A 20011-nucleotide genomic window follows, 5' to 3' on the forward strand; every position below is an offset into this window, starting at 1 on the left:
TGTGTAAACAGTCTATTTGCTCCGTGCTCTGTTTCTTGTTCTCCCATGTATTCAGATCTACAAATTCTATACAATCACAAAAATTGTAAACATAAATATAATTTTTTTGTAGTACAAGGAAAATATCTACACATTTAATCCTAAATTATATTTTATATTCAGGAAATTTAAAATTACCTTTCGAAAGGACCGCAATTTCATAATGTATAACTTAACAACACATGCATGGATCTGTCATTTTAGGGTTTTCCAGACAACATGGTCTGGTTTTGTAGCACCTGAAACTAAAATGGTACTGAACAAGCATGAATTTAAGAAAATATCTACTATTATTATTGAAAAGCCAAGGTAAAATAACATAGCATAGCCCGAATACACTATTCTTTATACACCGGCAAATCGTTGGAGAGCGGTAGCTTTCTCTGTGTCCTCTATATTACTTCTAATCTCCTCTCTGAATTGTGAGAATATGAAAGGCTTGTAACGCCTTGGATTATTGACGTTGACAAGTTCCGCTGGCGCCCAGATTTCCGTCTCCATTGGAAACGATGTAAAGAACGCAATAGACATTCGATCTACCCACCCTTCACAAACTACGCGATGCTCTGCGCTGCGGCATCTGCCATTACTCCACGCCTGCAATCATATTCACCATACATCCTTATTACTCTTCTCTTACACGAACAAATAGCTTCTCTAATCATTCTGACAATTAGAGAGAAAATTGCATACCTTGAGAGAGTCCCCCAGATTGACAACCAATGAATGAGACAGGGGTTTCACGTTGAGCCACTTGCCCTCTTTAGATCGAATCTGAAGGCCTCCCGAATCATCTTGGTGTAGTATTGTGAGGACACCTAAATCTGTATGAGACACCATGGTCTCCTCCCCGATAGATTTCAGGTGTGATGAATATCCATTTATCCGCAGTCTTGATGTGCAATTTTCGAAGTGAGAGCTGTAGAAGACGTTGGCATCCAACCCGAGGCTTATAAGAATTATCTTTGTAATATTGTGGGCAAGATTTGTGAGACACCAAGAGTACATTGCCATCCTCTCTCTGCGAAGCAAACCAAGGAGAAAAGTTCAAATAGTAAGATATGGTATATATGCTAATTTGCGATAATTGAGGAGGAAGTAAACGAGGTAAATGAATAACATACATACCGGAAGCTTAAATTCCCTTCTGGCCATATCTTTGAGCACAATTGCTTCAAGGACTCTGATTTCAAGGGTTCGTCAAGATTGAATGTCTCGTAGTTAGGAGCTCGATGATAACTGCCGAATGGACTAGAAGTTTTGGCTCTTTCTTTCACCTCGGTTGACATGGAAAATAAACATCTGTTAACATTCTGGACATTATCCAGAAGCTCTTCTGAGATTCCGTGGTTGACAAGACGGAAAAAGCCCCACTCTGTGCATGACTCTCTAACTTTGGCCAGCATCGGATGATCTTCAAGGTGCCTCAGTTCGTCATCATCCATCGGTTGTGGCAATTTAGAGAAATCGATTACGGGAAGATCAAATTCAGGTGCAGTGGCTCCAAGGAGAAATGGCAACGAGGAAGACATAATTATTTTTCCTCAAATACCAAAACAGAAGAATCTCAACAGTTTAACCCATCGGCCTTATTCAAGCTTTCCTACTTTTAATGCTCTTCTAGGGAGATGGCATGTGAACGTCTATCTTGGACGTATCGATGAATGGAATCATCCGACACGCAAGAGAAACAACTGACAGATCGACAGAACAGATATGTCCAACCTAGTTGGGCTTCAAACATCCTTCAGCAGCCCATGGTTTGTCCGCTCTATTGTAATAATCGAGGGTTTATCGTGATTGTAGACTACTTACAAGTCATTAAACTGTCCAACTATCTAACCATTTTCTTTGCTATTCAAGATTTGGCACAGTAATCTTGCGATGCATTCTAACGGCTATTCTTAATAAAATAAAATTATCTTTTATATTTGGAAAATTATTGGGCTACTGGTACTATTTTCACTTTGTATATTAAAGCGTTCGTTTTCTGTAATGTCCTAAAAACTTAGGTTCAGGTAAGTAACGTTGCACTTGAAGTTGGCCATCTCTACAACCTGGCTATCTCTAATGGATATGGCTATCTTCTATGGCTATCCTCCAGAGACAAAATGCACCTCTGATTAAAATTGAAAATACAATGAATTTTGTTAAAAAATAGCATTCTTCCTTCATGATCTTTATGTACTGTAATGGAAAACAACAAAAAAGTAGAAAAAATTACAATGCTTTCACAAATCTGAAGAATTTTATTTTGTCTTTTGGTAGATTCTGTCTTGGTGCATAGCCAAGGCTATATCTAATAGCTTTTGGACTGCTAGGTGCCCTTTGATATTGGATTCAACTTTTCATCTCAGCCATTGTTGTGGATGCAACCTCTCATCCCAATGAAATTAAAAACTTTACAGAGATTTGTTCAAATAGTCCTACATGTAAGAATCTTAAAGACTAGTGTCTATGGTAGATGGTCGGATCCTTCTTCTCTGTCATCTTGAAGGAAAGAATTTTGTTTAGAAGATACTACCCCGTGCCACACTCATTGGTGGATTGCACAATATTGAAGCCATAGTCCTTGACATTTGTGGGGAAGCGTGACGATCAAAACCTCCTTCTTGGCATAGTACTTACTACATAATTATACTTTAAGGTCAGATATCCTTAAATTGATTCTTTTGTGAGAAGTTTTTAAATTTTCAAACATTTTTATGCATATCTTATTATTTAATTTTTTCTTATATAATATTAATAAAAAATACTCATTTTCCAATAACAAAAAATCTATTAAAAGGACTATGATCTTTAATTGTTTTCTCATTTCAAACAATAAAGCTTTCTTCTTCTCAATAGTATTAACTGTATTTTGATTGAACATGAGCACCTCTATAACATGGATTCTCTAAATGTTTCAACTAGGTTGATTTAGAATTTAGTGATATAACATTTTGTGAGTGAATATGTTACAATCATAATAAACTATTTTCTTGAGGTTAAAAAAAATCTTCTATTTTTAATGTAAATATTCCAAGATACATAGATATTGACATTACATTATTTGTATAGTGGAATAGAACATTATGAGCAAGCATACATCTAAACTAGAATGTTTTTTTGGCTAAAGAGTCAAGTGGAATGAGATCTCATTTGTCAAATTCATCTAGATGTCAAACCTGGCCAAGACGTGCCTGTAGGTATTTAAACCTTAATAAATGGTATTATCACTACTTATCATCATCCTCACCAATTGTAATCAACACTTGAACTACAACCCTTTAATTAAAACTCATCATTTCAAACTACAATAAAAAGAAAAACAAAAAAATAGATAAAAAGGCCTTCGCCATTGAATACTTAGAAACCATGAACTCTATAATATGATCATAGCCCACTCACCTTCTTTCTCTTCAAGCCTCTACATACTAACCTACAATGAGGCCCACATAAAATAGACGCTAGTGCACAAAGACGTTTAATAGCAAAATTGAATCATAATCTTATCAATCAATAGACAAGAAAACTGTATTATGCAACCAAAATGAATAGCTTGATATTACTACCACAATTTCTAAGTTGGATGGTCCGTAGTCACCCTTGAAAATTGGTAGACAACAGATGGAGTCTCTCTATTTGTTTGCCATAGATGTCATAAAAATACAAAAATAAAATTTAAACAACCTTGCACAACCATTGACAAAAGCCACCTACACTAACTACAAAATTAACGGCCTATGGACAACAAGTGCAAGATTACAAATTACAAAATTCCAAAATGTTAATAAAGATATCTTCTGAAAATAATAGTGTCACTTTTAACGAGATGTTATATTATTTATTTTATAGCTATAAGCATAAATACACTGTGGCAGACAGGCATCCGGACAAAGCACCTAGATAAATAATCCACGAATGCCACTTAAAAAATTCTACCAACTACTAAACCAGTGCTATCGACATCTATGAAAACATTTTAATTCATTCTAGATGAAAGACTGGTTATTGACGAAGTGGCAATGTGTCTGCTTGGCCTAAGATCAAATAATAAGAATTAATGTGTCGACTTCGTCAATTACATTCCTATACGTCATCAGATTTTATTATTGTTTTGAGAACCAGTAAATAAATTCGTAATGACGATCTGTTTGCAAGCTTTCCTATCGCCTCACCAGTGCATATATACTACGTCCATCTTGACAATGGTCCGTGACATTAAAAAATCTATTAAGAATAGAGGCATTCAAAAATCTACTCAGGTTTTTCATCGTTCATCATGCCTTTGTCACTGCAAAGAGAAGTCGACATTATTCCTGTGATTGACATTTCACAGTTTGAATTGGACAATCCCAGATTCCGCAGCGCAGAGCACCAATTTGTTTTTAGAGGTGCTGTGATCGGCTATCTATTGCCTGGTTTGTTCACTTTCCTTATGATAAAGAAATTTGGGCTCCAGAAGAGTTTGTGGACGACAACAATCCACGATATTACAGGCCTTTCAGCTTCGCCCAGTTCAAGCAGTATTTCGATGAGAATTTCCGCCCCAGGGGCATCGATCTTCTGAATTTGATAGACAGTTACGCGGGCATACCCATTGTTTGATTGTTGAAATTCTGAATAAAATAATATGACATGTATTTCCCTCTATGTCATCTCATAAAATGAAATACGGTGGCTTCTATTTGGTTTCTGGCGACAATCATTGATCCAGTTGTTCTTGATTATAGATTATTGAACAATGTAATCAATACAAAACTTCCTTCAATTAAGATATCTTTTTGCTATACACAGAAGCAGATTATCCGATGGAAATTTAACATACTTTTAATTAAATACATTACGATATATTAAATGATATTTGAAATTTACTTAGATTTTATTACTACATTGAAACATTTTTATATTATAATTTTCATTTTCATAAATTGTAGGTGCTTGTGTACCTCTCTGTTTCTATATAATATTTTTATATTTAATTAAAAAAGTATTTTTGTTATATTGATTTTGACCAATTGATTGGACAATGTTTATAAGTTATTTATATTTATAATTAGTAAAATCTTTTAAAATGGTTATAATCAATATTATTTGTTATGTGTGTGTGCTAGAGTTGTATGGTGCCAATAGTGGCATGTTGTGATTGTTAAGTTGTTGAGTTGTTATCTTTGCCATCAAGGTTCAAATCTAATGGGGATGAGGTCCCCCTTTTGTGGCCTCATTGGTTCATAGCTCCAGGTCAAAAGCGTTTACCCCTCTTTAACCCCTCTTTAAAATTGTGTGCTAGAGTTGTATGGTAAATTATTAATCTCAATTCATAAATCATAAAGTGAGAATTTTTAGAAATGATTATAATATTATTGCTTCCATGTAGTTAATTAATAAATTTTCTAATGAATAATATTTAAACAAAGGTTTCAATTTCATACTTGCATGTAACTTAAAGTGTAGTAATATTTTCAAAAATGTCAAACAAGCATGCATCAAATGATACAAATGAGTGAAATTATTATAATCATTTCTAGAAATTCTCACTTTATGATTTATGAATTGAGATTAATAATTTACCATACAAATCTAGCACACACACACAACAAATAATATTGATTATAAGCATTTTAAAAGATTTTACTAATTATAAATATAAATAACTTATAAACATTGTCCAATCAATTAGTCAAAATCAATATAACAAAAATACTTTTTTAATTATTGCTTCCATGTAGTTAATTAATAAATTTTCTAATGAATAATATTTAAACAAAGGTTTAATTTTCATACTTGCATGTAACTTAAAGTATAGTAATATTTTCAAGAATGTCAAACAAGCATGCATCAAATGATACAAATTAGTGAAATTGGGTCAAGTCAACATGAGCCACATCTCCAACCTATAAAATTTGGTGGTGAAAAGCTCAAGGGAAACAAGAGCTTCCACAAAAAAAATAGCAATCAAGTTAGGAAAGATGCAAAACCTAATTATTGATGCTTAAATTTAAGCATAGTATTATGCTCAAAGTCAGGCTTGAATAATAGAGAAGAATTTTTTCTCCACTACAACTAGCCTAATAGCCCAATGAAAGCTATTGTGAGGATCTATGAATGGGACAAGCTTAGTAAAAATGATTTCACATGACACCCTATATATGTAGGATTCTCATACATTGAGAAAATGGTGGGATGTTCAATCAAGTGATAATCCATTGATCTAGACTTCTTAGCTGAATTGTGCCATGAGAAGACCAAGAAAACCAAAGGACAAATAAATTATGAAATCAGATGGAATGTAAATGCAATAGAAGTGGGAGAGGGTTCATAAATATATCTTAGAAAAATATAAGTAGGGGATGTTGTCTAACTCTTGGACTTAGAAGTAGCTTGACATTATAAAGCCCTTTCATATTGATAATACTTATACTTGTGTACCAATTGGCGCCAGTGTCCTATATGAATTAGGAGAAAATCTTGAGAATTGTCTATAGTATGATACTTTATAGGATAGGTTATCATTACCATAACTATAATAGAGGTACACTAAACTAATGGAGTAGGTAGCTCTACCACAATGTTATTATTAGTCTTATCCACAAATTATATTCCTAATATTTTAAGGAAAAATGAAAGAAATAGGTAGTATCCTTATAGGCTTTGAAGATGATTGAACTTTAAATAACAATTTTTCTTCTCCATAAATTGTTAGGTTAAGGATTTCTTTAAGGATGGAAATTAAAAAGGATCACCCTAGACTTTTATTCCACAAGTGCTTTCCTATTTTTCATTCTAGGTACAATTACATGAATAAGAGGTACATCTCAAAGTTGCATGGACATAAGTGAAAAATGAGGTTTTTCCAAGGTAAAATTCTTTTACTTATCCCTTCAAAAGGAGGGAACAAAAGGTAAAGCACACTACAAAGAAGAGCTGAAGTGAGATGTAGGGGCAAGGAAAAGAGGTTTTATAGCTTGAAAAAACTTATGTGATAGTTCATTAGTCATATATGTATTAAATAGATTAAACAATAGACAATGTCAAGAGAGAATGGACCTTATCAAAACATATAAGAAATGGTTAGAAAAAAGGCTTCACAATATTCCAAGGTATGCTATCAAACATCCTAGATTGTATGTAGAACACCCACATTGCGAAAATTCAAAAAGCTATGTACTACTAAGTGCCTTCAATGTAGAAACTATGCATGAGATACACATACTCATGCATAAGAGGCCCATATTGAGGATGCAATGAATTTTTTAGATACCACATTAAGTCCTAAAAGGACCATCAATGTCATGGATGCTAGAGTCAAAATACATAGTTCATTATGTTTAGCTATGGTAGCATTGTACATTCATTGCACAATTTTCAAAATAGCCCAAGCATGGAGAAGACCTCACCCATGATCACACCAAATTTGTAGGAAGGATCAACCACAACCCCTGCAATTGTATTTTTTTTATTCATAGTGATGTAAATAGTAGAAGGGCTTTCAGAGTAGGTCCATGTAGAAGTTTGAATGCTAAACTAACATTTCTAGCACTTTTATTTTGAGGTGACGCGAATGTGATATTGACAATTTTCACAAATGGGCTATCACTTAATATAGAGGAAGATTATTTTGAAATAAAACTCTTTTTTTTATTCATGAGGTAAAATTTATGATGTTTGATGATCGTGTAGAATAAATTATAACAATGTAGAAATATGTCATTTCTAAATTGGAATTTTGTAATATATTTATTACATATTACCACTACTAAAGCTCCACACTAATATAACTATGTGGTTGATGTAATTCTTAATGTATAATTAAAGCATAAGCAATAAATTAGAAAAAATGTAGAACATAATCATATAATGATAGATAGTACAACATAGGAAATCTAACAACTTCTAATAGAAATGTTGAATTGTGCTAACCATATAATCGTTAACCTGATTGTAAGATCTAGTGATATCATAATTATGTACATCTCTCATATTCCATACAATAATGCTCTTCATTAAATACATAAGATGAACAAAAAATGAAACATGATACAATTATTTTAGCCATATTTTCTAAGATAATAAGATAAAATGGATGACAATTTAGTGACCAAAAAGTGCATAACTAGGTAAAGGAAAAGGACTCATTGTAGATAATATGGATTTCAACAAATGAATATCATGAGAACACTTAATCATAGTCTATAGATCACATCATGCCTTTTATATGATGACTACTGCAACAATAGAGATATAAGGAGAGTTTGATGTTATCATAAGATTCGGTGTTTTTGTAACTTCTTGTGGTCCCATTAATATGGATTTCAGCAAATGAATATCATGAGAACACTTTAATCATAGTCTATAGATCACATCATGCCTCTTATATGATGACTACTGCAACACTAGAGATATAAGGAGAGTTTGATGTTATTTTAAGATTCTATATTTTTGTAACTTCTTGTGGTCCCATTACTATGGACTTAGCTTGGACTTAGCTCATTAGTCCTATAAGTATTCTCCAAACGATGCCATACACAAGACTAGGAAGAATAAAAATTAATAAAATTTGAGATTGTTTTACCATATATCTATCACAATATTATAAAGATTATTGATGTGTATATGATTCAAAAATACCTAAATAGATTAAGACAATGGTAATTTAATATCAAGGAATATGAATACTAGCTACCTAATTGTAGAGTATAATTTCTAGACTAAGAACATGAACATGATGTATGAGCCTTTTGATATAAATTGTTCAATGGCCCCAAGGTCTTAGAACATTTTCATTCTACCATAAAGAATTAAGGAAATCAATTCATTTAGTCGGCTTTATCCATCACTCTCAAGAGGGCATTCACACATAATAAGAAATTGAGTTGTAATGTTTTAAAGACATTATGATTTATGTTTAACTATACTTCTACAATCTTAATATCTCTAGTACTCATAACCATGATGACTAACTATACACAAAACAATATGGTCCATTTGGCTATGGGAATAGAAATATGGGAATTGGAATTGTTATTCTGGAATAGAAAATAGGGATATATATTCTTATTCTTGTTTGGTTCAGTCAGAATTTTATGGGGAATTCCCAGACCCAAAAATTAATATTCTAATTCTGTCTAATTCTAATTCCACCTATTTAGGTAGAATTGCAAATGCTCATTTTTTGGGCTAAAATTAGAATATGTATTCCTATTTGCAATTCTGATTTGGTGCACCCAAATAGAGAATTCAAAATTTCAAGAATTTACATATCCTTATTCCACTCATATTCCTGCTGACAAATGAGCCTACATGGTAAATGAAGATCACACAATTATCAAAGAGGCAAATAAAATATAATAAAGTAAGCCAAAAGTTTATATATAAATGAAATTTATTGTATCAAACTTCTCTAATCAATAATCAACTACGGGCCAAGCAAAGACTACGGTCAACCAAAAACATGAAAATTTATACATCCCAATGCATCGTTGCTTTTCAGAATTATATTGCAAAAATAGAGCCAAATGAAAGCACCGAGAGACCCTGCTATGCAGATGAAGATATCAATGAGGTTTTAACTCGTATGAGTACAACTTGACAATGCTTAAGATGCTTCTGTATAGTTTTTTAACTTTCAAGACAGACTGCTCTTGGATGTAATCGTCGTCTCTATGTAGAATTTGTTTCTTTCGGATGACTGCAGGATTCCAATTTCACAGGGGGTTATTGGTTTTGACGAAACGTTCAAGAGAGGCCAAAATACTTAACCTCTTGAAAACGCTATTTTATGGAAGGAAGTCCAATACAAGCGGCAAAAGACTATCCATTCTTCTCCGGTGTTATAGCAGCAATATACAAAATGCCTCTACCAGTAGAAACCACTCCCTCTGAAGCTAATCTCCCTGTAGTCGACATTTCCAAATTTCCTCAAGACTTTGATGCTGATGAACTAAACAACCTTGAATACCATCCCGAGCTCTCAAAAGTCAGAGAGGCTTGCAAAGAGTGGGGATTTTTCCAGGTTGTCAACCATGGAATTCCATCAGATCTTGTCGAAATGGCAGAGAATGTCAGCCGAAATTTGTTATCTACGCCAGCCGAGGCAAAAGAAAAGGCCGTCTCCGGTAAGGCACTCGATACTTACTTCAAAAGACGAAACTTCGAGACGTTTGCTATTCAAGACCCGACGTTCTCTGCTTCGTTTGAACAAATGTGTTCAAAGATTTACCCACAAGGGAACCCTAACTTGTGGTATGTTACTCCTCTTTTATTTCCCTTCCTCTAAACTTAGTTGCTTCCTCTCTCCTAATTAATCCAATTCTTCTTTTACCGTTTCGCAGCGAGACAATGTCAACGTACGCTGCTTGTGTCTTAAATCTTGCACAAAGAGTCACGAAAATAGTTCTTGCTAGCCTGGGATTCGATTCCGAGGCTTTCCATCGCTATCAATTTGAAAAATACACAAGAGCATTGCGTATAAACGGGTATACGCCAGCAAATATGTCGAGTGAGGAGCAGAAAGTCCTCTCCCATACAGATCCGAACTTGCTCACAGTTCTTTACCAGGATGATGTTGGAGGGCTTCAGATTCGATCTGAGGAGGGCGAGTGGTTCAACGTCAAACCTCTCCCTCGTGCATTTGTCATCAATTTGGGGGACACCTTTAAGGTACTAAATTTTCTCTTCCGCCATAATCAGTGTTAATTTTTTAAGGTAGTGTCTGATTAAATTGTGGCAGGCGTGGTGTAACGGTAGATATCGAAGTGCGGATCATCGCGTTGTTTCTCAAAGTTGTAGATACCGTATGTCAATTGCCTTTTTCACTTCTTTTCCAAATGACATGGAAATCTGGGCGCCTGAGGAGCTTGTGGACGAGGATAATCCAAGGCGTTACAAGCCTTTCATATACTCACATTACAGGGACGAAGCTCTGCGTGATTTAGATGATAAATCAAAAGCTACCGCCCTCGAAAGGTTTGCGGCTATATAAAAAGTTGTCCATCAATACAGTGTCGCTGAAAAATAATCCATATGGCTTAGAGTGTTTCTGAATAAAAGTGGATAAATAGCTGAATTAAAGTTTAGTCCTGCCGAATGTTGTAAGGTTGATAATTTATGAGTTAAATGTTTATTTCTAGCCCGAGAGATAGACGGGAAAATAAAATTTGCATAATGTTCTGTAGGGTTGATATTTTGGTGATGCAAGACCGGATAAGTGATGACGTAGAATTGATTGTTATTATATATATGAGACAGTGATATAAATAAAGTTATGGTTGTAATTTTGTTCTGAAAAGATTGTTGTATGGTATTATAATTTTAGGTAAGGAAAGCTAAAACTTAGATTAATAATAATTCTTATCTAGAATATAAATTATTAAAATATGTCTTGGTATTTTAGATGACTAGAAATTCAATGTGTGCTTAAACAATTATAATTGTATATTTGGAGAAAAGAAACTTGATTCAAAATAATATGACAAGTAAAAACCAATACAAGTGTTGAACAATAGGCCCGCCTAAATTATGTGAATACTAATATTGTATCCTTTCTCAGTGTAAATTTTCCTCTATGTGCTTGATTCATTCTTTGTACTAAACATAAGAATGCAAGTACAAACCTCTAATAACATTTTCCCAATTCAAATAAATGAAAGAATTTAATAATTATGTTTCTAAGAGTTGATTAGTACATGATGAGTTATGATTTGAAGCGTTAGCTAAAATAAAACCTCCTTGGAGCTATGATCTTGTTTAAGTAATGTGTCATTTTCATAATATTAAAGGATGAGTTATTCTTGTTACCATATAACATGTTTTGACACAAATAGTATATTTCATGTCAAACTTGTCAAGTTTGGTCAATTTTGTGAATAAAGTTATTAGCATTGAGAAACTTTGTTTACATCATATTTGATGACAACTATACCATTGATATGGACTCATGTCATGGATAAATAGGGGCATGATCTATAAATCTAAAGTACTAAGAGAACTTGGTCGAGCCAATATTTATAATTTGATATACCAATCAAATATGATAACTACACATTAACAATGATAACCATATTATGTGATGTTTCATTTTAGGAATAGTATTGACATCCACATGGATGATAGATCAAAAAAGAATCATGAAATAAAATTATGTGTTGAGATACCTTATTGGACTTTAAATTTTAAACCAACTCATAAATATATTTATTTTTTAGCTAATAGATTGTAGTTAAAGGTATCATAGTGTTTAATGAGGTATAAAGATTAATAACAAAATTTAAATTTGTTTTTTTAAACCTTATATTTGTAGAAAATTCATTTAAAGTAGTTTTGTAGTGTCATGGTATTTCATTTGGTATTAATAAAAGATCAGTATGAAGGATATTATATGGTAATGTATGAGTGGAAAATATCATATATAGACATAGTTCAATAACTACAATTAATACATTGATATACATAGGATGAAATAATAATGGACATATCAGGAGAAAAAATAGAATAAACCGAAATGGTATTCTATTTAAATTTATAATATTATACAAGTGAAGAGATCAAATTAATGTGGGGATCAAGAGGATTTCACTATATTAAAGAGTACTATATAGAATTATATTATGAAAATTCAAGTAAGGAATAAAGGAAATGATTATTGGTAATAATCAAATAATAGTGGAAGGAGACTCTAAGCTCAAAATTCATATTCTACAACTAGGCTAAATGCCCATGGAGTTTGGTTCACCTCATATAAGTTTGTAGTAGATGCCTCTTATCCTTCAATGAAGTCAAATTTTGACACACTTTGAGAGACGGGAATTGTGTTATTGGTTGTATGACTAACTAGGATTTGGCATTTGAGGATTGGAAACATGTTTCAACAAGGGCTCTAGAGGAGTAGAAGTCCTTGCCTTTTGCTTTTGTAGAAACCTAGTGGGGTGAATTTTGATCATTGTTTTGATCATATTTTGATAAGTATTAAGTCATTTGCAACTATGTATATTATGCTATAATTTGTTCTTCTACCATTAGATTTGTGGCCTTAAATTTAATAAAACCATGTTCAAAATTTTTAACATGTCTAAGGACATAGGAAAAGATCTATTATTAGCACTATGTCTTTCTTGGTCGATTCAAGTTCCTAGACATTCCTATTAGTAGATTGCTTAACAATTTTGGTGAAGTTAAAGAATGATAAATAGGTAGCCAGACATGCATTTCCGCCAAGCCTAAAACAATAGCATCATCTACTTGATGAAGAAAATTGACCACGAAAAGTCTCCAAAGAAATTGGATAGATTTAAGGGCCATTGCAATACTTTTCAACTAGTTGAATCTGAAGAAGTAGATTGCATCTAAAACTAACACAAAATTAGCATGTATGTAGTGTATTGACATTCCATAAACTAATAAAATATTTTAAACCCCCAACAAAAAAAAAACCTTAAAAAAAGTGTTTATCTTTTGACATAATCAATTTAGCAAACATAGACTAATCATGCCCTTAAATGAAGCTTTTAGAGAAATTAAAGTTTTTACTTAAAATCTTTCCTGCCGACTATGACTAAAAATGATGTGTATTTATGTACTATTTATCCTGCTATCTCAAGATTACATGCGTCACTTATTATCTTTTACCTTTCCTACCTAATTTATAAATAAGCTTTAACCTTGAAAAAATTGGAAATGACCAATTAGAAAACAACAATTTTTGAAATGAAATTATTTTATAAATAGCTGCAGTTGAAACCTTATGCTGAATAATTATTCAATTACTAAAAATTAATTTCCATGGGCATTAGGGAACATTAGTTCCCTACATTTGTAAGGCAGGGACTAATTATCAGCTATACTAAAGGCTTTAACGAAATTATTAAAACTGATAGGAAAATCTGTGAAGGGTTATGGTAAGAGAAGATCATTACTATCTTCTAGAGATCCCATGTGTCGTATTAGGCTTTATACAGGTATTACTGAATAGTTTTTTCTATTAATGAAATAGTTTTTAAAGTAAAAGTGTTTTAAATTCCTTTATTGATCTAGTCAATAATTTTCCAATTGACAAAGACTATCTTTCCCTCAATTGAGTTATTGGTAGGGTTTATAAATTTAGAAAGATCACCCCTTATTTAGATATCATGATATTTTAAGTAGTTTAGACTATGAAACCCAAATTTATGGCATTTATTCTAGGTAATTGTAACAAAGTCAAGGAAATTTTGTAGAAATGGTGGAAGTACTATATAATCATCTTTAAGTATGAGCATCATCTTTTTATTTATTTTGATAGTATCAACAAGGACATGAAAGTTGTGAGTGAGGATGTAGAGTATACCATGAGAATTAAGGAAATTTTGTTTAGCAAGGATGTTATTCTTATAATTATTGCCATAACTATTAGTTCCTACCTTTGGTAGAAAACTAATGGAATCATTAGATTCCATATTAGTTACATAAATCTAAAAATTTGAAGAAATATTTTTTTGAAATTGAAAAATACAATTTTTTAAAAATTGTATTCGCCTGTGATTAAAAAGGAAATGAAAAAAATTAATTTTCCCAAACAAAAATACATATATTTTCTAAAAACTTTAATAATGAATGCATTAATTACAACTTTATCTTTTCCCCATTTGTGACAAGTGGATTAACTTTTTAAAAAAACAATCATTTTTATCTTCCACCTCAGAAATGAATACCTAATCAATATTAATTATCACTATCTATTTTCCTTACCATGTTCAAATATAGAATTAGATGTTTTGTATTTCTTGTTTTAAATATATTTATTGTTAGTTTTACATTGATATTTATTTTTGTAATTTCTAAAATGTTATTGGACCATTCTATTTTTGGCAATGAAAAATTCAATTTTATCCAACAAAAATACAAATATTTTGTAAGAACTCTATCATGTATTAATGAATGCATTAATTACAACTTTTTCTTTTCCACATTTGTGGCAAGTGGATTAACTTACCTCACAAATGAATGTCTAATCAATATTAATTATCGCTATCTATTTTTCTTCCCAAGTTCAAATATAGATATTTTAATCAAATACAGAGTTAAATGTTCTACATTTCTTATTTTAAATACATTTATTATTTAAGATAGTTTATGAAGAAGAATTCATATGAATTTATAGAGTTAAATGCTTTTAAAGTTGTATAATTTAGATATTTTAATCAAATATAGAGTTAAATGTTTTATATTTCTTATTTTAAATATATTTATTATTAGTTTTACATTGATGTTTATTTTTGTAATTTGTAAAATGTTATTTCTTTAAGTTTACACTATATTTTACTAGTTATCTTACCAAGTTCAAAAATAGAGTTAAACGTTTTTTATTTCTAATTATATATATATTTCTTATTATCTTTACATTGATGTTTATTTTAGTAATTTGTAAAATGTTATTTCTTTAATTTTACACTATATCTTACTAGTTATCTTATCAAGTTCTAAAACAGAATTAAATATTTTTTATTTCTAATTTTATATATATTTCTTATTATCTTTACATTGATGTTTATTTTTGACAATTGTAAAATTTTATTTTTTAAAAGTTTACACTATCTTTTACTAGCTACTATTTTACAATTTTGTTCAATTTTTCTATACCATTAATACTACCCCTCAAACTTACTACATATTTTCATACTTTGGGTTAAGCAATCAACAATTTTAAAAAAAAATAAAAATTTAAGTAGCTGAAAAAGTTTATTATCAACAAGTTTTTGCTAAAAATTGTACCTAATTTAATTTCCCCTTCATGCAATGCTACATCAGTCAATCATAAAAACATGAAGGCAAGGACTTTGGCGCATGCACCCTTTGTTTATATTGGATAGTAGAAGATTGTGAATTTTCAATGTTAATTCACAACCTTTCTGATGAAGTATGGCTCTGATATGACTGATGAAGTATGGCTCTGATACCACTGATGAAGTACCGCTCTGATACCACTTGATGAAGGTACGCTCTGATACCACTGATGAAGGGCCTACTCCGATACCACTAATGAAGGTATGCACTACCCTTACCAACTCATAACCAAAAATGCCACAAAATGGAGACAAGAAATGACAAAATACTTCCCAAGCAATTTTATTATACTTGAAAATCTTTAGCAATTACAATAACATTTTTACAAGATCTCTCAAGATCCAATCCAAACCCAAGCTAGTCCAGCTCCACACTCTGGTAGAAACCTCTGAGATCTCAACTTGTGCTCGCAAGCCACCAAGCAACCTCCTTGTTTCTAAATTGCAGTCACTAGCTCTTTTCCAACTTTATCCAAGATCCAAGCGTAAACTGCCTCACATTCGGCGCTCTGTCTACACTCACAAGTCCATCACAATCTTGCTGTAAACTGCCTCACATTCGGCGCTCTGTCCACAGACTCAAGAAAACTCACTCTTCACTTCCTCCTTCTCTTTCACACTTTCCAAGTTTCCACTTCTCGAGCTTCCACTTCTAGAGCTTCTACTCCTCAAGCTTCTCCTTGAGCTTCCACTTCTCAAGCTACTCCTTGAGCTTGATTTAGAAATGCTCATATGCCTTGCTTAAATAGGCACTTACCACCCCATGCATGACTTATCCACAACCTTCTAGAATTCCTCCACAATCTTCTACAACTTCCATTACCTTCTACAATATCCACAACTTTTTACAATATTCATAACTTTCTAGAATTCTATCCACACACCTCGATAAATGGAATGACAACCATTTATTTTTTATTTTTCTATTATGCCACCTATGCACCTCGAAAATAGAAATCCTCTTTTTCTTTCTTTTCTCCTTTTTCCTTTTTTTATTTCTCCTTTAATTTCCGTCACTTTCTCTCTCCTCCACAATTTTTTTTTTTTTTTTTTTTTTTTTCAATTTTCCCATGCAAGATGCTCCTGCATCAGACTCCCCCGGTAGATAGAAAAGTGTGTCCCACACTTTGACGCCAAAAAGAAAGATCTACCACCATCTTCATCTTCACCAAAGGTTTCCAGCTCAACAGGGACAAGAAAACCACCATGCAAATCTTCCACATCTGCACTACTCTATCAAACACCCAAATCTCAAACATCCAATTAACATGCTCACTTCCAGGAACAAACTGAACATAATGCTTCAATAGAAAACTCTCATCCACATCAACAACTAGTGAATCCACACCCGTAGCAACAAACTCCACATCAACAGCCACATGTAGATCTCCATCAATACATGCCAAACTCTCAACACCAGCAACCTCATTGCTCACAACAAGATGCTCTGCAATACATAACTCACCTCCAACAACAATCGGATCATCCACGACCAAGTGCTCTGCAACATACAAGTCACCACCAACATCAACTAGATCATCCACGACCAAATGCTCTATAGTCTCCATGTCAGACTCAACCAACTGATCATGAAAACCAACCTTTGTCCCAACATCAACAAGGTTATGAATATCTTTAGCAACAACCTCTAGTTGCTTTGCAGGTTCTGTATCAAACTCCATAATCTGATCAACAAAACCAACCTCTTCCACCTTGACCTTCTTAGCTTGATTAGCCAATCTAGCATCCAACCGAGAAATCATCTTAGAAAAATTCCTCTCCACTATATCACAGATTTTTGCAATCATCTTAGGGTCCAATCCTCTTGGAGCCATCTCCCAAGATCTTCGTAAACCCTCTGCAACAAATCCTTCCCACACTCCTTGTGACAACCTCAAATTGTTTGCAAGTCAGATCGCAACCTGCCACCTCGCACGAACAATCAGGAACCACATCACAAGTCTAGGACAACGGATCTGCAATCCACCAGCTCTCCACAATCATGCCTCAACAAGTTTAGTCTTCCATCTCCGCATCCATCGATCAATCTACATGTCCTCCCAAGGTCTTGGTGCAAACTGCTTCAGCTTCAGCAATCTGTTTACACGCTCAAGAACTCCCACTCTAATAAACTTCACCCAACCAAGATCCTGGTACAAACTGCCTCACACTTCGGCAATCTACTTGTACACTCAGGAACTCCTGCTCTGATACCACTGATGAAGTATGGCTCTGATACGACTGATGAAGTATGGCTCTGATACCACTGATGAAGTACCGCTCTGATACCACTTGATGAAGGTACGCTCTGATACCACTGACGAAGGGCCTACTCTGATACCACTAATGAAGGTACGCACTACCCTTACCAACTCATAACCAAAAATGCCACAAAATGGAGACAATAAATGACAAAATACTTCCCAAGCAATTTTATTATACTTGAAAATCTTTAGCAATTACAATAACATTTTTACAAGATCTCTCAAGATCCAATCCAAACCCAAGCTAGTCCAGCTCCACACTCTGGTAGAAACCTCTGAGATCTCAACTTGTGCTCGCAAGCCACCAAGCAACCTCCTTGTTTCTAAATTGCAGTCACTAGCTCTTTTCCAACTTTATCCAAGATCCAAGCGTAAACTGCCTCACATTCGGCGCTCTGTCTACACTCACAAGTCCATCACAATCTTGCTGTAAACTGCCTCACATTCGGCGCTCTATCCACAGACTCAAGAAAACTCACTCTTCACTTCCTCCTTCTCTTTCACACTTTCTAAGTTTCCACTTCTCGAGCTTCCACTTCTAGAGCTTCTACTCCTCGAGCTTCTCCTTGAGCTTCCACTTCTCAAGCTACTCCTTGAGCTTCTACTTCTCAAGCTACTCCTTGAGCTTGATTTAGAAATGCTCATATGCCTTGCTTAAATAGGCACTTACCACCCCATGCATGACTTATCCACAACCTTCTAGAATTCCTCCATAATCTTCTACAACTTCCATTACCTTCTACAATATCCACAACTTTTTACAATATTCATAACTTTCTAGAATTCTATCCACACACCTCAATAAATGGAATGACAACCATTTATTTTTTATTTTTCTATTATGCCACCTATGCACCTCGAAAATAGAAATCCTCTTTTTCTTTCTTTTCTCCTTTTTCCTTTTTTTATTTTTATTTTTTTTATTTCTCCTTTAATTTCCGTCACTTTCTCTCTTCTCCACAAATTTTTTTTTTTTTTTTTTTCTCAATTTTCCCATGCAAGATGCTCCTGCATCACTTTCATAAATAAATTTTATACTTATTAATTCTAATCATACAAGCTAATGTAATTTTTCATGTTTAATTATTAACCGTTGAGCCTTTATTTGACTTGGCATTCCATAAACAAAATATATTGATGTTTTATCTTTCCAAAATAATTAACTATGAAAGTGTCCCTATCCCATACATTGTCAATGGTTTTTTTAAATTATCACTACATAATCATTGAGGTCATTGTCTTTCATTTTTGACAAAGTCAACCTTCAAACCCATTATTGTGCTAGAGACATAAGATATTGGGATGTGATTGTGTCTTTAAACTTGCATCTATAGGTTTGGATTTCATTTCCATTGAATTCTTCTAAATTCTATTATGTTCTATCTAACCTATTTGATATCCATCTTTAAACAAAAGTTACTACCATAGGAGGATTTTCGCATGCAGATGTGATGAACATCAATATTGGTTTGATCACTTGGATTATTCCCCTAGTTGTGCTTAGTATGAACAATGATTATATCCATCTTTGATTTATCTGTTGTGGATTTTATTGTGATATATGTATTATAATCATTGAAAACTTTTTTTTTTTTTTGTTACAACTTAATCATGTCATTAAACTCCATCAACATCTATGCATATACTTTCATCATCGCTTATAACTTTATAAGATAATATCATCAGGCTTGTGTAGTTTGGACTTTCTAAATTAGATTTATTGCTCCATATTTTAATCACACTTCTACAAAAATCTTCTAATATGATATACCTTACATTTGTTGTTTCTTTTTTTAATATTGTACAGGTTTGTTGTTGATTACATCCATATTTTCAACTACATCTTTGACATTTTATGTTGTAGGGTTTTCTTATAGTTGGTAAAACATGTCTTGAAAGATATCCATTTAT

General features: G+C 32.8%; 2 pseudogenes; one reads left to right on the forward strand and one right to left on the reverse strand.

Moving 5' to 3' along the window:
- Nucleotides 1–384: 384 nt before the first annotated feature.
- Nucleotides 385–1571, reverse strand: LOC149543694 (C4-beta,C20-epoxidase pseudogene; annotated as a pseudogene).
- An 8228-nt stretch (nucleotides 1572–9799) lies between these two features.
- On the forward strand, nucleotides 9800–11002 carry LOC149543695 (C4-beta,C20-epoxidase pseudogene; annotated as a pseudogene).
- Nucleotides 11003–20011: the final 9009 nt, after the last annotated feature.

The sequence above is a fragment of the Cupressus sempervirens genome, chromosome 8, assembly GCF_028749045.1.
Source record: "Cupressus sempervirens isolate cs-2001-9-10 chromosome 8, ASM2874904v1, whole genome shotgun sequence".
NCBI classification, from domain to species: Eukaryota; Viridiplantae; Streptophyta; class Pinopsida; order Cupressales; family Cupressaceae; genus Cupressus; species Cupressus sempervirens.